This window comes from Panthera pardus, unplaced genomic scaffold (assembly GCF_024362965.1).
Source record: "Panthera pardus isolate Hobbes unplaced genomic scaffold, ASM2436296v1 HiC_scaffold_10, whole genome shotgun sequence".
Classification (NCBI taxonomy): domain Eukaryota; kingdom Metazoa; phylum Chordata; class Mammalia; order Carnivora; family Felidae; genus Panthera; species Panthera pardus.
This window is the reverse complement of record NW_026526655.1, coordinates 19543757-19571027: the sequence shown is the minus strand read 5'-3', so window position 1 is coordinate 19571027 and position 27271 is coordinate 19543757. Positions and strand designations below refer to the sequence as shown.

Sequence of the window (27271 nt, the reverse complement as noted above, 5' to 3'; positions counted from 1 at the left end):
GGGGGGGGGGGGGGCGCAAGCAGGGTCCACGGAGCAGGGGGTCTCTGGGCCAGGCCTCCAGGACACATTGCTTTTGTCCGTGGGGTGTCACACCCACTACTGTTCTAAGACCCCCCAGGGTGGGCAGCCCTGGTGTCTCGTTCAGGGCCTGGAGCTCACTATGTGGATAGGGTTTTAACAGGTGGAGATGAGGAGCGGGCGTTTCACATGGCAATGATCACGTGAATAAGGCACAGCAGGAAGAACCACTAGAAGTCTCCTTTGGCCGGGACACGGGTGGGGGAAGGAAGGAGGAGGGACACTAAAGGACACGTTGAAGGAGACCAAGGGAAGGAGGACTGGCTGCAAACTCTTTCCAGGCTGGAACTTCCTATGGGCAACTTTGCCCAGCAAAGCAGTTAAGACTTTCAGATGCTGGCACTGGAGAGCCATTGAAGATGCCTGAGTAGGAGAGGCGGCAGGGGGAAGTAAATGGTGAAACTTAAGGCAGGCAGAAGATAATGCAAATAGCAATACTACTAATAATGGGGGGGGGGGAGGAAAGGGGTGGAGAGGAGGAGGAGCTCCAAAGCCCAGAGACAAGGGGCCATTGGGTACCCTAAAACCAAGAGGCCCTAATCCCTACCCTAACAAAACACACACTTGGATAGACCCCCACCTCCAGCCTCTATTGCTCTTCCCTCAGCCACAGCACGGAAGGATACCACTGCCCCCAACTTCTTCCCTTCCTGCCCTGCACAAAGCAAGTGGACCCTCCCCACGGGAGCTGCTGTTCACCCTTTGGGCCCCGCTCAGGGAGCCTGTGGCCAGCATGCTGCTACCTGAGCCCTGGTCACGGGGGCGACACGGCGGGGGTCAAGAATAATGCAGACCCTGACCCCAGAGGATCTAGCCCACATGCCATGTGACTGAAGAAAGAGCCCGAGGACCCCTTGGCCGTGGACAGCCCAGCACCTGAGACTTCATATTACGAGTCCACTGGGCTCCAGCAAAAAGACCACAGCCAGCCCCTATGAGCCCAGCCAAGTGGACCAAGGGATGGCTTGGAAGCCCCGTAGGAGGCAAATGTGCACCCCTCAGTACCTGAGGGTGCATAACAGTCAGGCAGCTACAGAACACCACAGCCGTGGTGAGGGGGGCAGCAAGAACAAGGCCAGGATGGCTCAGTGACTCAAGACACTGGCCTCCCCTTCTGAGCCCCAGGCCCTAGGCAGGGGGTTCCTGGGGGAAAGATGGCCACTGCCCTGGCTCCATTTCCTCCCAGGCCCGCACCCCCTCCTCCAGGCCACCTGTCCTCACCAGAGCTTGTTCCCGGCCTACTCGGCTATTTCCTTCCCTTATATAGAGTTCTGCTCAGGATCAGGAAAGGAAGTGCATCCAGTTCCTGGAGGCAAGAAGGGGCCTGTTCCCAGGGACACCTCGAGCTGAGGGGGGTAGGGAATGTCCCAGCCAAGAGTCCCCTCCAGAGCCAGGGGACCAGCCCTTTCCCCAAACCCAGCACAGGCTCCAACTCAGACAAGAAATAGAGGAGAGTCCCAGAGGGCTGACTCCGGGCATTGCCCCTGGGACTCCTGCCCCCAGTCCTCCCCCCAAAATCCTCCTGAGCCATACACCTCTTGAACCACTGACCCAATCAACCTGCTCCCCAAGCTCCAGCAGCTGCCCTTCTCCTGGGTCCACCCTCTTGTCTGGGAACCTTCTCCTCAGGCCCCACTCACTGGCCTCCCAGCCCACTGCCAGCCTCTAGGTCTGGTAACACACTCAAGAAAGGGCTCTCCAGTCAGGGAAGTTTCTCTACAGGCAAACACCTCCCTGACCTCTTAGCCACACCCACACGCGGCAGCCTGACCTGGGAAGTCCAACACTACACAAGGGGGAGAGCTGGGTGTGCCCTTCTTGTGCCCCGCCAGAATGTTCCAGCCACAGGAAAGGGGTTGCGGTGGACCTAGCAGAGCATATGCTGTGCAGCCAGCAGTCTCCCCGCTTACTGAAGCTGGTGCCCTGCAGAGCCCTTCTGGAAGATGGCATAAGATAGCACCGGATCAGCCCATGCTGGAAGCCCGGCTGTCTGCAGAGCATTTTCTCAGAAGATTTGCCTCCCCTTGAACCCCAGCTGGGACCCCAGCTCCAGCGCCCCACTTACCCACACCCACAATTAGGGAGTCCAGGAGGGCTGAGGTTGCAACCAGGCCAGCCTTCCTATGATGACCAAGAGAATCGGAAAAGTTGAGGTCAGCAAACCTTTACTGAGCACCTACTATGTGCCAGGCCCTTGGGAGCACTAGAGAGTAAGCCAAGGGTCCAAGAGGGGCTGAGCAATAGCCACAAGACAGGGTGGGGCACATGAGGCCACAGGAATTTACCGGCAGGGCTAAGAAGGCACAGCTGGGCCGGCCCGGGGCTTGGTCAGCATACTGGACACTGGTCAGCATACTGGACTCACAGCCCTACCTCCACCCTGCCTCCGCCCCACCGCTCCCTTGCTCAGCACTGACAACCACTCTACTCCCCCACCCCTAGCCACCCAAGGTTGTTAAGCCAGAAACCTGAGTGCCCGCCTTGACTCCTCCTTCCCTTCCCTCCCACCAAGCCTGGATAATTCGTCTGCCCAAATATCTCTCCAAGCCACCCTACCCTCCAGTCCCCTTAACCACAGAGATTACTGTGAGAGCCTCCTAACTCAGGTCTCTGCCTTCGGTCTTGCCCCTCTAACCTATTCCCCACTAAGCAGCCAGGGAACTATTTTGGAAATGCACATCCAGCCCTGTCACTCTCCTGCCCGAAGTCCTTCCCGGGTCCATGGGATAGAGTCCAAATGCCCTAATATGGTCCTCATAGTCCTCAGGGACCTGGCTGGGTCTCTCTTTCAGTCTCCATTCCCCACCTCCTTGCCTCAGTGCTCTTGTTCCAGCCAAAGAAACCCCCTTTCAGGTCTAATTCTGTTCCATCTAATACACTCTGAGGTACTAGGTGTTATCAGTCCATTTCCCAGATGAGGCTCCAAGAGGTCATACACTTCACCCAAGGTCCCAAGCCTCCGCTCTGCCCAGCACCACACCACCTTGCCCAGTCAGGGCCACAGCAAGAGCTTCATGGCGGGCATGGCCTCTGAGGTGGAGGGAGCAGGGGAGACGGCAGAGGTGGGAAAACAGAGAAGAGAGACCGGTCGGCTGGGCCCAGGGAGCACATGGCAAAATGGAGGAAGAGGGTCAAAGAGGGCACACTGTGCAAGGCCTGACGGGTGGGACTGAGGCAAATGTCCAGGGCTCTGGAGTAGCCCAGTGCCTCCAGAGCCAGTGAGAGAGGGCACAGGTGAGGGGCAGGGCTGGAGGCCAAATGTCCAGCCTAAAATAGGCAGCTGCCACCGAAGGGAGTCTGGCGCTGAGCCAGGGCCGGAAGCAGAGTGAGAGGCTACCAAGAGAGCTTCAAGGAGACATTAGAAGATGGAGAAGCCAGATACCACTGAGGGGCCCAGCCTGGAGGACTTGGAGGAAGCAGGGCCTCTACTGTACAAGTGAAAGTGTCAACAGGCAGTGTGAAATGTAGACTTCAGAGCTGCCTTCTCCTGAGATTCAAAGACCAGGGAAAACCCCAGCCCTTCTTCCCCTCCTGGAGAGGGGCCATGTGTTCTGAAGCAGGGGGTGGGGTGACATGGCCTATAGCACAGAGAGCAGCTTCTAGGAAGTTCCTAGAAGAATCTGGTCAAGGAAGGGCTGTGGTCTGTGGTGAAGGTTTCAGTGGAATGGGGGGCAGGAGGGCAGGGGGGTGACCGGCATGGGAAGCAAGACCATGCATTCACTCAACAATACTGAGGAGGGCCCCTCAGTGCCAGCTTCCCAGCTGAGGGAGACAGAGATGAATAAGAATGGCCTGGCCCAGGAGGGGACCTTGGGGCCCACTGGAGGAGGCACACATGTGAACAGAGAATTATAAAAGAGCCCAGTAACTGCTATAATGAAGGTATGAAGAGGCCTATTATCTCACTGGGATTCAAACCCATCTGTTTTTCCAGAAATTACGCCCAGAGGGAGACTGCCCACCCAACCCCCCCTCACTCCCCACTGAGGGTTTCTGTCCCCAGATGAGAACTTTAAGGGACAAAAGCCTTTGACCCTAAACTGTGCCAGAACAGTAAGGCAGGAAGGACGCATGGGAAAAATATCTAAGAGCAAGGGGGAAACCCAAGAAGTCAAAGGGCTCGGGAACTGCTGAGAAGCACACCAGCAGCCCTCGGACATGGCAAAGGAGGCTGAGGGGAGGGTAGTGGGGGAAAGGCTGGCCTCGGCCAGGCCACGAGCTGAGAATTCTGGGGCTAGAAGCCACACTCGAGCCCACACAAACACCAGAGGCTCCCTTGGCCTTCTGAAACCAGCACAGCATCTGCTCGCGGGCCATGACGGGGCCTCCTGGCCTCTCTCCCTTCCACACCTGCATGGTGCCTTGCAAAGTGCAGGTGTTTACCCCCTCCCTCCCCCCGTTTCCTAATTTCCAAGATGCTGTTGCTTGTCTGGGGCACCATCAATTGGGTACCAGCTTTTGAGGGGGAAAAATGTACCCAACACGTACACCTCAATTGCAAGGCACATGCCAATTTCAGAAACACCAAAACGTAAAAAAAAAAAAAGAAAAAGAAAAAGAAAAAGAAAACCATCTCAAATTTGAAGAAAATTTTTGTTGTAACCTAAAAGTACTTCCTTTTTGAAAGATTCAGGGACACCAAAAGAAAGAACAAGGTGAAAAGAAACCCAACCGCATATTACCCCGGAGAAACTTCTATATCCTCAAGGCCCATCTGTGGCTTTTACGTTCCCTGGACAGCTAAAGGTCATTCTGCCTCATCACCAGACTCCAGACTGCTCTGAATCTAGCCAAGAAATGGGTAGCTGGGGGCAGATTCAGATCTCAAAGATCATACATAACACCTTCTGTTTGCGGATCCTTATTTCCAAATTCCTCAACACATCGGGAGGCCATGTGGTTTCCAACCAAAGGGCAAGAAGTGGGACAGAAAAAGCACTGAACGTGGAGTGAGGCGTGCTCCCGATGGCACTTTGTCCCAGATCACCACTTCCTGAAGCCCCCTGCATCTGTAAGATGGGAGTTAGGAGACCCACTTTGCAGGGTGCAACTCAATAAAGCTGACTGTGTGGACACGGTTAAAGATTCCTGGAACACAGCACCCGCTGGGTAAACACAGTCCCCTTCTACCGAGTCGGTTGCTATTGTATTATCGCTCCTGTCTGCCCCTCAACGTCTTCATTTACAGAGCAGTAAACTGCACGGTGCCCCATTCTGAGCACTGCATGTATCCCGACTTCTTCGAATCGTCACTTCAACCCCGTGAGGTAGGTTCTGCTCTCATGCCCTCTTGAAAGAAGAAACTGAGGAACGACAACAGATGAGATGAGGTTGTTGACTTACAAGGTCCCGCCCATCCACCGTTAAGTCAGAGATCGGGACAGTAGAATATAATGCAAGATTCCCATCCAAAAAAAGTAATAATAATAATAATAATAATCCACCTTTTCCCCCTGAGATTTCAACTCCGGCTAGGCTTCAGGTATCTGAAAATGCACTCATTTAGGAAACTCCTAGGCCCCAGAAGGCAGCGGCAGGAGGAGTTCGTGTGTTGGTTCCGCACAGTTGGCACCTGTCAAGGGCTGGTGTGCTGGAACCCCATCTGCTCTGATGAACGGCACCAGGAGCCCCGGAAGCAGGAATCCCAAGGGTCAGGCAGCCCAGCCTCATGTTGCTCCTTTAAATCCATCTGTGGCCGAAGCGCAGGAAGCCCCCTCTCACTCCCAATTAGCAGGCAGGCAGCGGAGACTTGAAGTGAAGCCAGCACTGGAGGCCGGCGGAGGCCTGGCTGTCACAGGCATTGTTTGGCTCCATCTGACGCATATCCACCCCCCTGCTTCCTTGTTCTCCAGGAGAACCTCGGAGATGCACACATCTGAAACCAGGTCCGGGGGAAGGGGCGCTGCAGGGAGGGGCAGCGGAAGGCCTGCCTCTCTCCACTGGGTTCAGAAAACGCAGGCAGATTTTAAACAGGCAGGAGAGGGGGCTCACATGGGCCACAGACCCGGTGGCCCAGAGACACTGCTGATGTATGTACACACAGTTCACACGCCCTAAGGCACATACACACTGCACACACAGTCCTGCGGCCCACTGCCAGGTCCAGATGCAAAGTCACTCCCTAGCGCTCCCGGCCCCACCCGGAGCAGAGCTGCACCAACAGGAACACAGCAGCCCCACCAGCACACCCACAGGCAGGGGACCGGGTCCCGGAGCACAGAGGATCTGAGGAAGCCAGGGGCAGAATGACCCATGTGGGCAGACGGCAGGAGGGGAGAGCATAACCAGCAGAGGTGGGGTGGGGAGGGTTCAAGTCTGAACACTCACCCAGATCTCAGAGATTGTTGTTGTTTCAAAGTGCCCGCAGGAGCCAGCCCATCCACTGAGGCAGGACCAGCAGCAGATTCCCCCTGGACTCTCCCCCCTACCTGCTTCCTGCCCGTCCTTCTGAAAGAGCAGGTGAGGGGCAAGGCACACTGATGGAAGCTGGGTAGGAAGGGTCAGAAACAGGAGGGCGAGTGTACAAACCATGGGGCAGATCTGATAGGAGAATAAACATCCTAAAAATCATGGAATAAAGGCATGGGAGCTGGAATTTTAGGGGTGGAGGTGGTGAGGAGGAGCAAAACAGAGCCCTCCTTCTGAAAGAGCAGGTGAGGGGCAAGGCACATTGATGGAAGCTGGGTAGGAAGGGTCAGAAACAGGAGGGCGAGTGTACAAACCATGGGGCAGATCTGATAGGAGAATAAACATCCTAAAAATCATGGAATAAAGGCATGGGAGCTGGAATTTTAGGGGTGGAGGTGGTGAGGAGGAGCAAAACAGAGCTTGGGGCCTTGACTGACAGCCCCAATATCTGAATACATAGAATGCACGGGGTACTGCAGACATGATGCCACATTTAATTCTTTCCACAGTGCGTACAATAGACACATCTTCCTTTTCCCATATGAGGCCACAGAAGCTCAGTGAGAAAAGTAAGCTGCCCAAGGTCACACAGCTATGAACAGTTGAACCCAGGATAGCCAGACTGCAAAATCTATACTCCTATAGGCAACCCAAGTCACCTGGGTGCTTCGAAGACAAGACAGGGCAACTATGGGGCCTAGAGGGTGTGGTGGCAGAGCTGGAAGGAGTGGCTGATGCAGAGGAGCACAGAGAAAGAAGCAAAGGGACCGGGAGGGTGGCGGGGGGCATGCCACCTTAGACCCCCAGCTCCTAAGTGACTCAGTGGCTGGGCCTCCCGGGAGCATTTCCGGAGCCCCAGACAGCCCTGCAGACTAGGAGCCACCTGCCCAGCAGAGACACGGGGTCATTACTCACTCACAACTGTTACTCACTCTTCTCTGCACCCTGCCCCCCCCAGCACATCACTTACTCCCACTCTGTTCTCTGAGAGTGGCCGAGGGGAGCCAGCAGATCTGGCTGGTTCCCTCCCCCGCTTCACTAGCTCCAATCCTGCCAGTGCATCTCCACCTGAGTCACTGGGACAGAGCCCTGGAGACTCTGGTCCACTCAACCCTGACAGCTGTTACCCTCCACTCTGTTCCAAGAAACAGAGCTGCCTGGAAGAGTGGTCAACTGGGCAAAGAACCTTCCAATCCCAGGGCTGGAAGGGACCTTCCCAGCATCTCAGCTGGTTTCCCAGCAGACGCCTGAAGACCTTCCAGGACACCCACTCCCATGCTGGATGGCTCCTCTAGCAGCCCCAAGAGGAAGAGCCTCTCTGCTCAGAAAGATCCACAGACTTGCAGGATTTCAGCACTGGTTAGAGAACTCTCCTAAGGCCAATCTGTCACCTTACAAATGAGGAAACAAGCCAGAGAGGGGACGCAATTTGCCCAAGGTCACATGTTGCCAAAAAGGGACGGGAAATAGGCCACCTGACCCCCCACACCTGCCACCAGTCCCTCCACTGCACCGCAAGTCCTGGGCCAGGCCCTGAAAGCCCACCCTCACCCCTGCCCACTGCAAAGCAGCTGCTCATCCGGAAAAGCACTGGAACTGGGAGAGCTGAAGCCGAGATGAGGAGAGAAGGAAGGAAGGGGGTGCCCCAAACAGTGGTTGGTGGGGAGCAATCACCGCCTAACGGTAAAGGGGCAGGAGGAACAGTCTTCCCAGCAGACGGGGAGAAAGACCACAGGCCTTCCGGAGGCCATGCAGCTAAGAGGCCAGGCCCTCTGGCAGCAGACGATGGGAGGAATTCCTAGGGTCCCAGCTGGGGACTTGGGAGAGTCCTGGCCTCCTCTTTGCTCACCTCTCCTCCCCCTGGCCCTCGCCCCAGCTCCCCCTGCTCTCCCAGGGCTCCAGCCTGGAATCCAGGCTGGACGCGGCCTCCGCTCCCACGCCCAGCTCAGCCCAGCTGGCCACATCAGACACAGCCCCATGTGTGACGTTCGAGGCAGCTCACAAGGCACTGAAGAGCCTTCGAAGCTCACGAGGCACTGGGGAGCCTCGTCTGTCTCTTGTGCTCTCCACCCACTCTGGGCACTTATGCCTGCCGAGAAGCCCCTGCCTGCCTCTCTCCCTCTACACCAACACAAGTAATAATGATAACAGTAATGATAATCAAGGGTCACATAACATGGCCTACATGCTGGACATGCTTCTATTTATTTCCCACTTTTGACAGAAGAGTAAATTAAAGCACCGACCACAGTCACACAGCCTGCAAAAGATGGGGTCAAGACTGAAACTCAGACGGTGTGACTGCAGCATCTGACCTTGACCCCCTCCCCGCCCCCACATTGCCACATTGCCTCATGATAGCACCTGGCTCCAAGTTAAAGCTCCTGAAATCCCTGCTTCCTCATCCACACACAGTCACTGAACTCCTGCGGTCACACTGGCCTTGGCGACGCTCAACGGTCCTCGTGCCTCTGAACGGGCAGCCCCTGTCCAGACACTTACCAGGCCGCTTACAGTCAGGCAGGGAAGCCTCCGCCTCCAAGCGGGCAGGATCCTCCACCTGACTCGGGGACACTCCTGTTTGTTCATTCATTCGGCCAATAGTGAGGGCCTACTGTGTGCCAGGTAGACGGTGAAGGGTGCCCCCAAAAGGAGCCTCTGGATTCCTCAGAAACGCGAGCTGCCTGCGGTCCATCCTCACCCCTACCCGCTACGATCCGTCCGTGCCGGTCTTGTGTGTGAAGCCTCGCCCAGGAGGGCTCTCTTCTGACCTGAAAGATCTCCCAGGAAGGTTTCAGTGCCTCCTCGGCCTCCTGATTCAGAAGAGGAGGGCAACACATGGGAAGGGAGCCCAGAGAGACGAAGTGATTCAGGAGAGGACTTCCCAGCTTGGGGTTGAGAAAGTTGAACAGAGGAGTCCAAGGGCCTTGGCTTATGGCCTGTCCCCAGATCTCCCCGGCCAGGACAGTCTTCACAGCTGCCCAAATCACCTTCCTAAATAACAGTCTCATCACATTTCTCCCACATTAAAGCCCTCGGCTGCTCCCTTGTTAACCTGGCTCAGAAAGTCCCCCATGGCCGGACCCCAAGCAATACCTACAAGCTCTCCCCAAAGCCAGGCTTTCCTACACACAACACTCACTGAGGGCTTATCCTGTGCCAGGCACTGAGCTGACTGCTTCCTAGACATGATCTCATTTTATCGCTACTATGATTCTAAGAGGTTGGAATAGTAACCCCATTTGACAGATGTAGATACTGAGGTTTGACCCAAGGTCACCCAGCTAATAAGCAGCAAAGCCGGGAGGGACAGCCCCGTGTGTCTGACTCTACCACAGGACTGGAGCCACTATTTTATCCATTACACGTGTGCTACTGTGCCTTCGTGCGTGCCTTTCCCCTGTGCCTGAAGAAGTCTTCATCCCTTCTGCTTCCTGCACAACTCCTTCTTCTCAACCTTCAAAACCCATCTCGCGGTGCCTGCGAGGCTCAGTCGGTTAAGCGTCTGACCGGCCCAGGTCATGATCTCACTGTTCGTTGGTTCAAACCCCACGCCGGGCTCTGTGCTGACAGCTCGGAGCCTGGAGCCTGCTTCGGATTCTGTGTCTCCCTCTCTCTCCGCCCCTCCCCTGCTTGTGCTCTCTCTCTGTCTCTCTCTCAAAAATCAATAAAAACATTTAAAATTTTTCTTTTAAAAAACATTTCAAATGGCACCTCTTCTCCAAAGCTCTCTCCACTCCACCAGGTCATACACACCGCTTCCTGCTTGATACGCCCTCTGCATTTGGCAGAAACTGTCCATCTACTCCCCTTTGTCTCCTACTAGACCCTGTCCCCCTGGCCTTTCCAGCCCCATACCACTGGCACCTTGCCTGGCATAGGGTCAGTGCCCAAAAACAGCTTTTAAGTGAATAATCAGGGGCCTCGTGTGCCTGGCCAGATTCAGCCACGGCCACACAGCCTCCACGGTGGATGCCTGGGCACTGCCCCCACCCCAGAAGCTGACCCCCAGCCTCAAGCAGGCATCAAGTGCCCCCCATGACAGTTGAACACCCAGCTCATATCCCTCGGTGAGGGCTTCTCCCTGTGCTTGTCCGCCTACCCCTCTCTGCTCAACCAGCTCTGCTGTTTCTAGGAGTCTCAGCCAGTGATTAGGGCCCTAATCAGCAGGACTTCCTGCCTGCGATTGCCAGAGGTGGGGGCGGGGCAGAAGGGAAGCAAGGTCAATCCAAGGTGAAGTCTGCAGCCTGGGATGGACTCCCGGACGCTTCCAGCCCTGCACCTCCCTAGCCCTTCATATGACAGGTGAGGATACCAGGCCCAGCAAGGGAAGGGACACTTCCAGAGTCCAGGGACAGAGCAAGAACACTGCTCTCCCCATGCCCTGGGCCTGTCTTACACTTCCCTTGAACCTTCTGCCCACCCCTTGACCCCCAACCAAGCCCCAAACCCAGGACCTTACCCACAGACTGCTCCCCATAAAGGGCTGTTGTAGACCAGTTGATTGCTCAGATCTGGTCAAGGTCAAGAGCCAAAGGCAAGCCCCTCCTCCAGAGGAGCAATGGCCTAGAAATGGAGCAGAGGTGAGCAAGGGTTGAGGAGGGGAAGCGAGATAGGGGCGGGTTGAGCTCAGGAACCCTCCCCAGCTGTCATCATCATCAACCCAAGCCCATTCTTTCTCCAAAAAAAAGCTTAATGCCTTTTGCAGCTGCAACTGGGCGGGCCAGGGGTCCGGAAATAGAGCTCACACCCCTGACCTGGAGCACCCCCAGCCTCCCTGGGTGGGAACCCGGGCTAGGTGGAGAGTGCGGCTTGGCAGGCCTTTAGGGCTGACCCCTGCTAATGAGGAACCAGAAGGTGGAGGACCCCAGAGAGGCGAGAGCCCTGGGAGGAAGAGGCAGTGTGGCCAGGACCCGCCCCTACCACAGGTTCAAAGCCCCCAGCTATGTGGCATGCAGGAAAGGCTGGGCCTGGTTCTCCCCCACCTCCCGCCAGCAAGGGACTGAACTACAGTTGCAGCAAGAGGGATGGAGGTTAGACTTCAGAGAGACCTAGGGGACATAAGATACAGCAACTTGCAGTTGCTTGGGGATCCCACCTTACAATACAGACACCACCCCCATGGGTATGGTCCACGGTCAAGAGAAGCCTGCCTGGAGGCCAGGCCAGCCACATTCTTGCCAGGCCTGGGAGTCTCTGATTCAGTGACTCTCATCAAGGGATGGGATAGGATCCAAGGAGGGGAGCTTGGCCTGGTTTATAATAATGCATCTTGTTTACAGTGATGGCAATTTTCTCAGCGTCCTCCATAAACACAGCTCTGCATCGGCTCCCCTGGGCAGACAGGGCCTCGGGAGGTCCCCTTAGCTCCCCGCCTCCCCACACTCACAGAGAGAGAGAGACAGAGGTCAGGGGGAATCTCTTCTCTAGGCTCGGATGCTAGGACCCCCTCAAGGGAAAATGACGCCACCATCTCCTCCACCCTCTGATCCCATAATGCTCCCGTCTTAGGGACGGAACAACCCCAAGAGAGAGAAAAGAGTGAACTGAGCCCCTAGAGAAACACCAGGACCACCACCAGAACCAATAATAACAATTACTCGCATTTGCTGATCACTTGCTATGTGCCGGGCTCAAACACTGCTCGAAGTATTTCCAATAAACTAACCCATTTGATATTCACAACCACAGCATGAAACAGGTACAGTTATTCTCCCCTATTGCAGATGAGGAAACTGAGGCTCAGAGAGGTTCAGTCACTTGCCAAAGCCACACAGTCAATAAATAGGGTTGTCTTCAGTTGAGCCCCAGCAGTCTGGCCTTCAGAGTCACCTTTTCTGCCTCACTCTAGACCTCTGAGTAAACTCAGCCCTGTTTCCGGGCCTAACAAGTCCTCCCAGGCCCCATCTAAAACCATCACTCCTCTGCCCCTCATCAGGCAGCCAGTTAGTGCTGAGCAACACTCTGCCAGGCCCAGCAAGGACTGCCAGAGAGGCAAAAGGCACAGGCCTGGCCTCAAGGAGCTCGTAATCCAGCTAGAAGACAGACGAGCACACGGGAAGTTTGAAGGACGGGGAAAACTAAGGGGTCCCATGTTCTCTGCCAGAGAAGGCTTAGGAAGGTTTCTGGGGAACCCGGACCTCTAACTGGGACTCCCTCTCACCACGGGAGCAGGACAGGACTCTGCTCAGACACCGCTGTCACCCCTCGTTGCTTGCAGGCTCCCGGGGACCACACCCTCCTCGGCTAGTCCCTGCTGCCTCCCAAAACACCCAGGCCTGAGCTACAAGCCTCCAGCCCTAAAAAGGCAGGGATTACAGAGTCCAGACTAGCCCTGGAGGAGGCAGCACCAAGGACTGGCTGGGGCCCACCTACCACCCCACCCCACAAAGCTCCAACTCTGTGGAGACTAACCATCTCCCAGAGGGAAACCAAAGTGTGGACAAATAGGAAGATGGCCAAGGTCACTAACCAGGGTAGAGGCAGGCAAGGGACCCAGCTGCACCTCCTGCCACCTCCCCTCTTGGGAAAGTGCTTCAGGCAATTTGAGAAAAGGAAGGAGAGGAGGGCCAGGTGTGACCTTGCATAATGGAGTAGGGCACCCAGGGAGGTGGGCATGGCCCGCAAGGCTGGCAACCCTTCCACCCCACTCCTCTCGTTCCGGCTCACTGGTGCCCACGCCTCTGTGTGCCTAATGGCTTTGAAAGCTAAGAGCCAGGGCCATGAGGATACAGCACTGGGGACAAGAGTCCCTCCAGTCTCTGAAAACCTCTCTCCCCCTCCCCCCAGCACCACACCCACTTGCTTTTTTCAGAGTCCAGTAACTGGGAGGGCTTTCCTCTGCCCCCCTCCAACACACATCCCCCAGCTGGACCTCAGTTTCCCTTTCTGGGGTAAGACTCATGGCCCCAGAAAGAAGCCAAGAAGCCAAATGACCTGCAGCTGAGAGCCTTTGCTGTCCCCAGCTCTAACCCTGACTTCTCTAGGCTCAAGGGCACACCCAGCATCTCACCTTCCTGCTCTTCTATTGGGTCTCGGTCAGACCAGAGCAAAGAGTGTCCTAATTAAGCTGCCTCATCTAGTCCTGGCTTGAGACGAGGGACTACAGTTAGACACTTGGAAAGGACTTCATCTTCAGACGAAGCCAGGACTGACTGACTGGAGGCAGAGGGTTGGCCAGGGGGACCTCAGACCCTACTCCTTCACTCTCTCCACTAAGGAGAAAAGGAGTCACGGGGGTTGTGTGGAGAGGCAGGCTGGGACGGGAAGGATGGAGCCCGGGTGGGTTCCTGAGCCTCTCCCAGAAGCCCACCTTGACATTCCCATCATGAAAAGCGCCAGCCTCCCAGGGTTTGGGGTTCCAAACCCTGTATCTCCAACCCCACAATGCCTCTCCTCTGGCAGCCTGGCACCCACACCACAGAGACACAGGTCTGGAGAGGTGGCGTGGACACAGCGAGTGATCTGCTCCTCCCACACTCCTCCCGTGAAATCCCCCTGCGACTTGCACAAACCACTGCAAGCTGCCCCTGACCACCCTGTGTTATTTCACAAATTTGGAAACTGAGGCTCAGGTAAGAGCCAACGCGGGGATTTTCTGCATCTCAGACCTTGGCACTGCTCCTCTGCCTACTATGCCCTAGCAGGCTGGGGAGGCCCCTTCTCATGGGCTTGTGGGGGGGATGGGGGGAGGGCCAGGGTCAGGGGGTACGAACTGGGCAGGGGTTTAAGCTGCCAAACCTCAAAGCACACTCCTATCCCTAATCCTCACACACTGGCCCCCAGTTAGCCCCCTTAGCTGGGAGCATGGGCTCTAACTGGAGGGGGCAGGGGGTGAGGTCTATGGCATCCCTTCCATTCCATACCATACACAGGTCTGTGCTGGCCCTTGTGGGGTTAACCCACGGGGCAAGGCTCAGAATAAGACAGGAAGAATCGGAAGAAACTCAGAATCCTTGCAGGAAGCAGCTGGGGCAGACCTGGCAGGAGAGTGCGCAATGGGTGCGAGGGGAGAGCATCGGGCTCTCTGTTCCCCAAACACTGGCAGGGAGGAGAAGACAGTGCCCCCGCCCCAGGCCAAAGGCCACCGCCTTCCTGCTCTCCCATTCCGGGTGTCCGAGAATTCCTGACTTCAAGAATCCCAGGACCTCAGCATCCCAAGAGACCTCCAGGGTCATTTCTCCTAACCGCATCCCAGCTCAGGAATCCTTCCAAGCTGTTTTCAAGCCGCTGTCCGAACTCTCCCCAGGACGGGAGGCTCGCTACCTCACAAGGCAGCCCATTCTCCTGCTGACCAGCAGGCTTGTTAAGAAACCCTTCAACAGACCTGAGCCAAGCTTCCTTCACCAAGCAAAAATCCATTCTCCCTTTTTGCTTCCTGTTCCCACCTCAGTACTAACAGGGCACTGAGAATTCTCAAACTCCAGGTCTTCTGCTACAGTCCATCAGAGGTGAGAAGATGGTCATCCAACGGCAAGGTTGGCCCTGAACTCCCCTGCACCCCACCCAGCAGCCCCCCACACCCGGCCACCAACCCCCAGGGTGTTTGTGATTCCGGAGGCTGTGGCCCCCATGGGAGATTCTCGGCTGGGGCTCTGTGGGAAGTGAAGAATGAGAAGTACTGAGAAAGGGATAGGGAAGGAGAGGCAGGGGTCTGGAAGCAGAGATTCCCACGCCCCCTCCTCCACCACCTGATAATTCTCAGCTCTGAATCAAAGTCCTGGCTCCCAAACCTCGGGGTTCCGGGAGACCTTCCCCAAGCGGGGATCCCAGCACTGGTCCTATTGAGAGCTCTCCCACCCAGCTCCTCATGCAGACACAGGTCCCCACCAGACCTGGGCCAAAGGGGTCGGGGCAGAGGGGGGGCTCGGCTATAACCAGCTCTGAGGTCCTGGGGGACAGCGAGGGTGGGGGAGACAGGAGAAGCCGCCAGCTGGCAGGGTTAGAAGCTACTTAAGGCCAAGTCTGAGCCACAATGGTCCCCACCCCACCCAGGCAGCTTCAGGAAGGGGCCCAGCAGAGACTCAAGGAAAGAGAGTGCTCCCCCACGCCCTCCTGACCCCCCTGCTTTGATTCTGCCACATGGAAGAAGTTCTGCAGCTTCCAGAAGAAAAACCCCTGTCCCCAAAGATTCTGAAACCCTGGTTTCCAGTTCCTCCTCTGAGCCTCACCCCACAACTGCTTGTCCTGCCCTCCCCTACCCAGCACCCATCCTGTCCCCTAACCCCATCCCCTGCAGGGAGCCCGGCTGGGGGGCACAGCAGGCTTCTCCTGGTCACTACTCGGTCACCCCCTCCCAGTTTCCTCTTCTAAGACAGTGGCCAGCAGAGAAACATCTGGGCAGGCAGTCCTGGCCCTGGTCCTGAATTGGGGGGTGGGGGCCAGACACTGAGGTTTAGCTCTGCATAGACTCCCCCACTTGGGAAAGGGTGGCAGGCAGGGCATCAGAGGGTCAGAGGAGGAGACAGGGGTGGGAAGAGAGGAAGGAGAGGGGGGTGGAAAGCAGCTGCGTGTGTCTGTTCATTAACCACCTGGATTAGCCATTTCTGCCCAGAGGGGTGAGGAGGGAATGAGAGCTGCTGGCTGGGGGAGGGCAGCAGGGGGCACTTATGCCAGGCTGTGCCCAGGGACCCAGGGACCCAAGCTGCGGGGAGGTGAGCGCGGCGGGGAAGCCCTTCCAGGCCCACTAGACCCTCCCTGGAAGCCTTGGGCAGCCCTCTGGGAGATGAGAGGTGGGAGCAAGGGGAGGCCCGAGAACAGGGCCCGGCAGCAGCTCCAGCGGTGGTGGGGAAAGAAATGAAGAGGAAAAATGCCCACGCCCATCTCCTGGTCCCCTCCTGAGGCACCCCTGGTATGGAGAGCAGGGAGGGGAGGAGAGCCCCGCAGACCCACACTCCCGACTGCCCCCTCTCGCCCTGCTGGCCTCAGTCTCAAGCAGCCACTGACACCGGCAACTTCCCCGGCAAACAAAACTCCTTCTGACTGGTCTCTCCTGGCGGGGGACAACCACACCCCAGACACCCTGCCAGAACCAGACAATGAGGGCAGGGGACTGACAGGTCGGGCTGGGGGCTGGGGGCTGGCCTAGCCCCGGGACAGGTGACCAGGTGGGCTGACCTCCCCCTCCCCTAATTTATGTGATGGGAGGTCCTGACAGCATCAGTAGGACAGGCCAGCACGCGAGCACGCGCGCGCGCGCACACACACACACACACACACACACACACCCCACACTCACCTTTCTGACAGAAGAGCCACCGGGTGGGTGGGTGCCTGGGTCCCCCTCTGTCTGGGACAGAGGCAGTGGGCAATGACGGGGCAGCAGCTGTGGCTGGCAAGAAGCTGGTAAGCTGGCTGCCGGGAGGAGGGCGTGAGTAAGCCTTGTGTCCGGGGCGGGAGCGGGAGCAGGAGCGGAGCTGGTCCCAGGGCCACTGCTGGGAGCAACTGAGCCAGGGCGCCGCTCGCCCGGCTCCCTCCCCCGGCGGCGGGCGGGCCAGCGGCGCACCGCCTCCTTCCCCGAGCCGGCCAGCAGCCCGCCCGCCGCCGCCGCCGCCGCCGCCGCCACCGCCTTTAACCCCTGAAGCGCTCAGCCGCTCCGGGCAGCTCCCGGCAGGGCGGGCGCCTGGGGCCCCGCAACGCAGCCCCCACCTCCTTCAGCAGCCAGCCAAGGACCTGCAGGGAGGCGTCAGAGGGCTTGGGGGCAGAAGCGGGAGGACAGGTGGCAAGAGGTCCAGGACCCCACGGAAGAAACAGAGCGGCAGAGAAATGGCCAAAGGGCTGCGGGGCGGAGAAGGATGTTTGGTCACATGGCAGTAACGATGATAATAATCGGAATAACTGGCAACTCCCAATTTTTTGGAGAGCACCCTGCTCTATGCCAATCCCAACTCATTTTGTGACAGGAGACCCAGAATCTCACTTCTGAGCCCGTTTTTTTCTTCACCTCTGCTTTTTTTCTCCCGGCTGAGTGAAGGCATTTGTGGTTTTATATGCAAAAGTGATGCGAAGAGGAACTCCGGTTAATGAATTGCATGCTTCAGCTGTCTTTGAAAAGCATCAAACAATAACATGGACTGATGGATGGAGAGATAAACAGAAATGTGATAAAGCAAATATACCAAAGGATTCATTATAGAACCTACGGAGTTTACCATTTAATCCTTTCAACTTTCCTATATGGACAAAATTTATTTATAATTAAAAATATCAGGGGAAACGTGATTTGAAAAGTTTGAAGATAAGTGGACAGGATTATTTTGAGGGGAAGGGAAAAGTCATTTATTTGCTACACACCTGTTGCATGCCGGACACTTAAAGAATATTCTCTCTCTCACTTAATCTTCAAATCTCCCCTGTTATTCTAGCTGAAGAAAGCAATCCTGGAGTGGTTCGGTGACTTGTCCAAGACCACACAGGATGGTGTTGAGCAGAAAGTCAACCTTGGATAGGCTCACTCCAGAGCCAAGCTCCCCACCGCTCAGCTCTCCAGACACTGAAAAGCCCTTCTCTTCCCCATCTGGGCCAGTGACCTGCATTTCTGAGCCTCAGTTTCCCCTGCTGTATGATGAGTTTGGATCCAAAGGTCTTCAAGATGTCTTCCAGTTCTAACACTCACTAATTTTATTAATTCATCCAAACGCTTCCCCAGGAAAGTGACAGGGAAGACCCAGAGGAGGGACCAACAGTCTCGGGAAAGATCTGGGGGCATCTAGGGCCAGTGTCACAGGGCAACGATCAGCACTTTGGAGGACTGCTCCCCTGCTTCAGTGACAGTGAAGCCTTGACGATTGGGGGGGTGGGAGCAGGGCACCTTCCCAGGACCCTAATGTGGGCAGGGTGGAGACGGAAGCATCACTGCGCCCACCCCCTGCCTCCAGAACAAGATGACTTCACCCCTTCCCAGGTGGAGAGTCTAGATTCCCAGAGTCCCAAATCCCAGTATCTCTAAACCTACCAGCCCTTGCCAGTGGCCTCCCTCTGTGAGTGTGTAGGTGCAGCCAGAGACAGAGATAGGAGAGACGTGGCCCCACAGAATGTGCCTCTGAGACTGTGGACCGTGTGAGGAAAGAGTCTAGCCCTCCCTCGTCCCAACTCTGGGACAAAGATGAATACTAATAGCCTGTCCTACTAACTCCCACATCCCTGCAGACCAACATCGACTCAGGGGCTTGGTTCAGCCTTGGTCAGGGGAGGGAAGTGAGAGATTCCACGTCAGCAATCTGGGTTCCCCTAAAGGTAGATGGGGAGTCTGCCACAGAAGCGGAAACCCCCTCCCTGTCTTGGGTCACGAAGGGCAGACACGCCTCCTCCCCATCTCCTCCTTCCAACCCACACCCCACCATCACCCTGACTGACACCAAACTATCCCAGGCTCCCCACTGCCTACCAGATCCAGTCCCAGCACTGCAGAAGGACCCTCTGTGACACAGCCCCACCTCTGAGCCTTTTCAAGGCACCATTCCCCCTTTTCCTTCTCCATGATCAGGCCTCAATTCAAAAGCCACATCCTCCCTGGGGCCTTCTGCAACTGCCCCTCCCGTAGGCACTGGCCCCTCCTCTGAACACTGAGGGCTCTTGCTCATACATTAATGCCGGGACACTCACTGGTTGGGTGCACTTGTCTATGTCCCAGTGAGTTGAGCAAAGATTCATTCCTCATTTCCTTCCCCTTTCCTCGCATGCTGGGTACCCAGTGCAAGGTGGCCGCATAGATTCTCAGTGAATGCAGACTGAATAAATAAATGGTGGAGTGATGGATAGATGGATGGTTGGCTACAGACTGAATAAACGAACACTTTTTAACGTTTGATTCTGCACAAAGCTGTACCAAGATAACTGTTGGCAGACTTTTATCTTCAAAGCTATATAAAAAACTGACCATCAGAAAAACTGACCTTGCTAGGACTTGAGGATCATTTACACCATGTCCCTCACGCATCATCTGCAGCAGATCAGGAGGCTCTGAGAGATGCCTGCTTCAGTTGCTAGCAAGGAGCCACTGGAGGTGACACTCTCATCCTCCACCCCAATACCACCTCTCTTTCCCAGCCCTCCTGGGGCAAGGAGGCATGAATTCAGTAAGCCTCTAGAAACTGCACAGACAGAAGGTCAAGGATAGATGGGATGGGAGGGAGGGGGTTCCAAGGAGCTGGGAGATTCCAAAGAAATTGAGTAGTCTTCCCCTTTATTTCTAAGAGCTGTCCCATAGCTGACCATCCACCCCCAGTCCCTCCCTGGACTTTCACCAGTATCAGTCTCAGCCTCTCACACATGCACATGCATAGTCTCACACACACACACACACACACACACACACACACACACACACAGAGTGAGAGCTGCTTTCTACAGGAGACTGCTTAGCCCCTATTCCCTCCCCTCCACAAAGCCCTCCTCCCCTGAGCCAGAGCAGACAAGGGATTCCCAGGGTTTTCCATCTCCCAACCCCCATCCCCTCCCTGCCTCCTAAGCCAGCCCATGCCCCTTTCCCTCCTCCCTCCCTCCCTCCCTCCCTCCCTCCCATCCCCACGTGCTGGACTGCACATCTGGTTCCAGTTGTGGTTGGTCCATTCAGGGGTAGGCCTGGGGGTTTCTCATAAAACTGAATAATACCAGTGTTGGAGACTGTGGAGCTGGGGGAAGGGAGGGCAGGAGGCTGAAGGGGTGGGAGGGAGAGAGGCCGGCAGCAAGGAGGCAGAGAGAGACACAGAACCCAGAAAGTAGCAGGGCTGTGCCTGGCATCTAGCAAGGAGTCAATGGATGCTTGTTGATGGAAGATAGAAGCAGGAGAAACAGAGAGCAAGGAAAGTCAGGAGGAGAGAGAGCAGGACAAAGAGGGGGTCAGAAACAGAGACCCAGAAGGAGCAAGGAGACAAAGCTGGGGGCGCTGGGACAGGGCCACTGAGCCACAGAGTAGCCATTGAGAAGAGCAGCGAAATGAATCGTGCATGTCGGGGCCAGGTGCTGAGTTAGGCACTTTCAATGGAACAGGAGGGGATGTGACAGAAAGGAGGACAAAGGGACACACAGAGACAGAGAAGAAAGGGCAAAGATAAAGTCAAGGGAAATACTGCCAGCGAATGTTGAATCCAGACTCCCCCTGGCCTCGTGGCCCCATGGGCCAGCACAGAGTTGCTCCCATGTTTTCCTTCATTCCATTTGCATCAATACTTGAGGACCTACCCTGCACCAAAACTTTCCCGTGTGTGTTTCCGTGCAGGCCCCCATTCAAATCTGAGAAATGGCTATAAGCTGTCATTCTTATCCCAGTCTTAGAGCTGGGCTCAGAGCAGTTAACCCAAGACCACAGGGCAGCTGATGAAACAGAGTCTGAATCCAGGTCTTGCAACTCAAGGCTGTCTCACTCCCCAATACAACTGGGAATGCTGGGTGCCAGCGCTCCCTCTGGAGGTCATCGTGTCATGTGTCACGTAACCCCCACTCTTGCAGGGCCAGGTTCCCAGATCCTTCTGGAGCTAGGGGCAAGTTCCTCTGAGCTGGGCTATGAGTAGACCAACATCCAGCAGGCAGGAATTGGCTTCCCAATCTTCCTAGCACAGGGGGCAGGGAGATGCTGGAGCTACTCCCCTCTAGCGCCCTTGGCCCCCACTCTTTTCCTCCCTCTCTACCACAGAGAAGGCAGGGAGGGCCACATGCCCAGGTCCCCAGGGGAGAGGTCTTGGGCCTCAGAATCCTGCTGGGCCCATAACACAGCTGGCTGGGAGCCAGGCCGTGGGGGACACCATAGGCATTTGGTCAGTGTCTGTGCATTGAGTTGCACCCTCTCCCTTCTGACCACATCCCCCCCGCCCCTGCAGCTAGAGATGAGCTTGGGCTTTCTCCAGGATACTTTCATCTCAGGGCCATTCTCTGGTCCTCCCCCTTCCACGTGCCCCCCTCCCCAGAGCTGGCTCCAGAAGCCACACCCCACCCTGCTGCCCCACAGAGCCCCTCTCCTTTCCTTCCTGATGCTGGGCTCCACAGCCCAGGTCACAGGTCTCTTCCTTTTCTGTTTGTCATCCTTGACATTCAGGCCAGACTGAGGCAGCAGCAGGGGCACCCCCTCCTCACCACTGTCCCTTATTTGCATCTCATTTGCATGCATTCCCAGCATCTCTCAGAGTACAGAGCTGGGCAGAGCCTTGGGCCCTTTGCCACACACTGCCCCAGGGAGGGAGAAGCTCCAGGCCTTCCACATTCTGGTTTCCTCCTCTCTGGTTTGCGCCTGTGGTCTGAGGACAGAGGATCAAAAGAACAGGAGAAGCATGAGAAAAATGGCCTGCCAACAGCTTGTCCCCAAGACACATGCTGGCCGCCCCTCCCTCCTGAGCCTGCCTCAGTTTCCACCCAGGAAAGGCACTCGGATCCAGCCCCAAGAACCTCAGACTGGAAGTCAGGGTCTTGGGGTCCAGCCCCACTCGGCCACCAATGCCCTGGTGACCAGAGGACGCTCTTGGTCCCTCTTGGCTTCCATCCCCCCATCTGACAACCTCGAAGATCCCTCGGAAGATTGCTGGAATATGTTTCTAGGCAGACATTGGTCCTTGGCAGAAAATCATTGCTGGTGCCAGTTCACTGCACACAAATCCCTGTCTCCCCTGAGAAAGCCAATTTTAAAGCTGTAAGGACTCTGGGAGTTAATCGCCTCTGGGACAGGATTCCTCTCAAGCCTAAACCAGCGATGGTCACCGGCTTCAGCCTGGATCCTTTCAGAGAACCCACAGCCCTCCCTCACACACACACCCACCACCCTAACCCCATTATTACAAGGTCCCTAGACTGGACAGTCGGGGAATCCCCCACACCCAGGTTATCTGGATTTCAGGAAGGTGTTGGCAGGAGCCGTGATGAAATGCTTGGAGACGAGATAGAAAGCCGAGTGGATTCCGAGCCAGCAAGCCAAGGGGTGTTGATTAATAGATCAATGTCAACTTCCTGACTTGCCAAAGGGCTCTGTCCTCTGCCCTGGCTTGTCCAACATACTTATCAGTAACTTGGATGAAGACTTAGAACCAAGGCTTACCAAGCACACAAAGGTAAAAAAGCAAAAGAAAGATGTTGAACTGAACCAAAATACAAAATTGACACTACAAACAGACCAGAATTAGTAAGGGAACATTTCTCTTGAGGTCAAGTCCTAAACTAAGGTTAAAAAGTCATAAAATAAAGACGCTGAATTAATAATAGTTCGTGCAAGGAAAAGTCTAAGATTTAGCGGCAACAGAAAACAGAAAATTCAGAATTCTGCTCTCAGGAGGATATGGCTGCCACCAAAAGGCACATGCTCTTTGGATTGCATTAATAGAGGTATAGAATCTAGACCAAAGGAGATGAGAGTTCTACTCTATTCCATGCCTCTCAGACATCATCAGACGTGTTGAGTTCTCTCCTATACTCTGTAAACCAAACAGCATCCAGAAGAGGACAGCAGAAGACACTCCATAAGCATTTATTGAATAAAAGTGCAAGAAAGGCTAAAGAGATTGAGCCCAATTTTTATTTCAGACGATAAAGAGAGGACAAAACATACATCGTCCGATATTTGAAAAACTGTCTTGAGAAAGTGAGCCAGGGCAAACTGTACTGCCTACATACTCCTCCTTTGTCTCCCTGCCTCTTCATCTGTGAATTCCTTGAAGCCTGGGACCATTTCCCATTCATCTCTGAATATCCAAAAGGCAGCATCAGTCAGGAGCTGAGCAGCTGCTAAGGATGCAAAGGCATCCTGACAAGGCCAGGCCTGCGGGCGCCGATCAGTAGGGAGCGTGTTGGCCCCAGCCTGGGAGCTGACCTTTAGCCAAGCCGGCTGCTGAGCTGGAGAAGGCGAGGAGCCAGGCTTGTGGCTGAACGTTTGGCTCGCACATGCTGTCCCAGGCTGGCCGACTGGCCTCCCACCCCCACTCCCACCCCCACCAAGACTCACCCTTTGCCACTGCTCCGTGGGGTCTGGCCCCAGATGGGCACCCTTGCCCAAAGTCTGGAGCTCCCCAGCAGCCCAGATCCTGCCAAAGCTGGATTCCTCCCCTCCAGCCCCTCATCACCTGCATGGCCTTCCCACCTCCTCATCTTCCGTGCATCTTCCTTTCTCTCACCCCCTAACCGACCCTCACCCCACCATTCCCTCTCCTTAACATTGAATCTCAGGCCTCCAACGTTCTTCGGATGACTACTTTTTGCTCTGTGCTCCGTGGCAATGGGCTGCTGAAAATTTCAGCCCTCACCTCCCCTCCCGCCCGCCATATTTTCTTAATTATATAGCACTTTCAGGGCTGAACAGAGCTGGAGACTCCCTCCAGAGGACTTTTACCCTACAGGTAATAATAATCTCTTTGCTTCACCTTGAAATGAGGGCTGTCCCTCCTGGAGTATGAGAGCCAGGGAAAGCTGGCCCTATCTCACTAAGGCCCAGGGATGGGAAGGGAAAGAGTCTAGGCTTTGGTGCCACCCAGACCATCACTGAAGCCTGGCCACCCCACTCACCAGCTGTGTGACCTCAGGCAAGTTATGAACCACTCTGACAAATGATTACAGAGTCTGACACAGAGCATCCCCCACATCCTCCTCGTTCAAAGAAGCCTTCACCACCTCCACCCCAGAGTCCCAGTTCATCTCTCCTTCTCACGGATGTCTTAGGCCCTGTTTAATAAACACTCACACTTATTGAGGGCTTCACATGTGCCAGGCACTATTCCTAGAGCTCGTGGATATTAACTTCAATCCTCCCAACAACCCTATGGGTATTGACCATTATGAACCCCATTTTGTAGATAAGGAAACTGACGCTCAGAGACATCAGCTACGATTGCTACTACTCTCCTAACTGAAGCAGCCACGGTATGTCAGCAGGGACCTCAGGGCCTTTGCCCATCGACATCCTGTTCGGGTGCCGGGCTCTCCTGTGCCTGACAGATGCTCGCTCGCCAGCCTCTGCTTTCACACACCAGGCCCTTAGAGCCCGCTCCACACCCAGCTGAGGCTGGAAGGCTCCAATGAGTGGCAACCTGCTTCCTGTGGCTCCTGGTTCCACTGCAGAGAACAAGTCCCTTTAAAGCTTTCAGAAATCTCTCTCTCTCTCTCTTTCTCCGCCCTGCCCCTCTCTCTCTCTCTCTCTCTCTCTCTCTCTCTCTCACACACACACACACACACACACACACATACACACACACCTGTTCACACTCTCCCCAAATACTTGTTTCACAGGCTGGGCATTCCCAGCTCTTCCACAGTTTCTGGATCTTTCCACCTTCCAGGTACTCGGTCGTTTCCCTGCTTCTGATCCTGTCCCAGTTGGCCTTCATTCATTCATACATTCACCCATCCATTCAACAAATGCTTTGGAGTGCCCACAGAGGGTCAGGCCAGCACCACAGGTGGATCACACGCAAAGCCAGATGGAGCACCTGCCCGCAGGGACACTTGGTCTAGAGGACGAGACGCCGAACAAACAGAAGCACAAACACGTATCAGGAACAGTGCTGAGTGGTGCAAGGGGAAAGACCGGAAAGCCAGAGGGAGGGATCACTTAAATCCTAATGGCTAATGTGCCCGTAACATGTGCCAGGCCCCATTATAAACCCCACACATGCCTTATTAGCTCATTCCCTCCCCACCATAGGCCTGGGAGTAGATGTCCTTCTAACCCCCTTCGAACAGTGGAGAGAGCTCAGACCCGAGAGGCAAAGTCGCCTGCCCAAAGTCCGCAAGACAAGAGCAGAGAGGCGGGGCGATAGGCCTGAACCCCAGCGGTCTCCGAAGCACCATGTCATATTATGTCCAGGAGGTTCATGGAGGGCTCCTTAGGACTCAGTGCCCAAGCCGATGACCCACACACACATGCCAGCAGCAGCCTGACCATGCAGAAGGTGGCAGGCCCACGCTGGTGGTGACCTTGACCCCATTCTGTGCTTTTTATCCATGTTCCCTTCTGCCACATTGGCTTCACCAAGATGGAAGTCACCCAAACACCAGAGCCCCGGCTTACTCTCCCACTTGCTATCACCTTCAGACATTTGACCTTTCCCCTGGTTGGCTCCAAGGGGGCTGGAGGGGCTGTCCAAAACGATGTGAATGGGGCCAGTGGTCAGCCCCTCCTGTCAGGGCTTAGCTTGAGACATGGCTCCTGGTGACACCGATGGGACCAGGGATAGGGCAAGAAGGGCTCCAAACTCTGGAAAACAATCACCCCCGGCTCTCCCCGGGGCCACCCAATTCTGGGCTCACAAACGTTGACAAGAATTTAGAGTTGACTAACCCAATCCTCTCATCATAGTTATATGGAAGCTAAAGCCCAGAAAGGACAAGTAGGGAGTCCCGATGTCACCATAGGGAGGAACTCAATGTAGTCAACCCTAGAGCCATGTGTCCAGCTCCCAACCTGCATCACACTAGCCCCCAGGAGAGCCGGTGCTGGGCTTAGCCATGCGGGGATGGAAGGAGGACTGTGTCCACTTAACCATGAGGAAGGAAAGAGGGGCTCAGGCCCCTGGGGTGGTGAGGGACCCACAGGGCCAGATAAAGGATGCTTGGGCTCCAGGTGCAGGCCAGTCCTGCTCCCCACCGATGACCAGAACAGAGGCCAGGGAAGGAAGGGTGAGCAGGGCAAGGGGCAGCCGCTGGAGCCCCTCCCTCTGGCTGCTCCTCCCCAGGGACCCCGCGGGTGACTGTTTTCCTAGGAACATTGTGTTCAAGCTGGGAGTCTTGGCTCAAGCACCCTACCCTGGCAGATCTCCAGCTGCCTGTTTAATAATGTACAGCCAATCGGCCATTAACAGCAGGTTCAAAAAAAAAAAAAAAGTTTGATGGCTGTTTTTGCTGTTGTTGTTGGTTTTTTCTTTTCCTTCCAGGTAGTTGGTGATGGTTATGAGGAACAAGTCTCTTCTAGCTGGTGTCCAGGGCAACCACCGCCTGTCCAGGCTGAGAGATCCTGGCAGACCCCACCTGCCTCTGCCCACCCCGCCCACCATGCCCAGGCGCCAAAGTGCCCGCTCCCACCTCCACAGTCCTGGCGACACTCTGGGCTCGCTTCCCGGGGGCGGGCAGCTGTCCTGGCACCTGGGAGGTCCAGAGAGGCCCAGCAGGGCCAAGGCAGAGGATGTGGGATGTGCTGGCAGGGGCAGAGGAAGGCCAGGTGGGGGCTCAGCTCTAAATGGGCCCAGCACTCCCTAGGAATCCCACCCCATCTGGCCACAGTCAGGAGCAGAAGGTGGAGCTGCGGTATCCCAAGCAGGTGCGAGGACGTTGCCAGATGGCCAGCTCTCCTGCGCAGGACTGGGCAAGGGGGTGAGGACCCTGGGGCCTGCCTTCGTTGGGGCTGACTCATCTCCATCTGAAATTCAAGATTTGCAGCAGGATCAGGGGAGCTGCAAAGCAGGAGACTCACAGGAGAGCAGTTAAGACCGAGAGTGGAAACTTCTTTCCTTTAAGAAGCTGAATGATAAACAGATTGGCCCTGGACTGTCTGCAGCGGTTGGCCCAGGTGAGAAAGCCTGCCAGACTCTCCTTCCCTCTCCAGCCTGGTAACCCAGAAATAGGAACAAGGCAGTGTAGCAGGAGGGAAGAGTCCCCAGGAGCCAGGGTCTGGGTCCTGGTGACCCGTGGCCGATCTGTGCCCTCTCTGGCCTCCATCTTACTATCGGGCAAGAATGAACTGGGGGTCCCCCATCCTGCCTGGGGTCCCGACCACAGAGGGATTGCCAAGGCTAGATGTGGGGCAGACAGAGGAGTCCATAATCATGATGATGATGGTGATATGTTCTCAGTCATCAAGCTCTCACTATGTCCCAGGCAC

The 27271-nt window shown here is 55.8% G+C and overlaps 1 protein-coding gene and 1 long non-coding RNA gene across 10 annotated transcripts in view; one reads left to right on the top strand and one right to left on the bottom strand.

The window, feature by feature from the left end:
* Positions 1–27271, bottom strand: part of TNS1 (tensin 1) — a 194769-nt gene that overhangs the window by 118862 nt on the left and 48636 nt on the right. The window contains exon 1 of one of the 9 annotated variants that reach the window (XM_053904973.1): positions 16724–16998. The exons of the other annotated variants lie outside the window; for them this stretch is intronic. The gene's annotated coding sequence lies outside the window, so the exon portion shown is untranslated. Of the gene's footprint in view, positions 1–16723; positions 16999–27271 lie in introns of those variants that run through there. 9 annotated transcript variants of the gene reach the window in all.
* Positions 16085–19305, top strand: LOC109265086 (uncharacterized). Its single transcript, XR_002079015.2, has 2 exons — positions 16085–16336; positions 17850–19305. It is a non-coding gene; the product is annotated as an uncharacterized LOC109265086 (long non-coding RNA).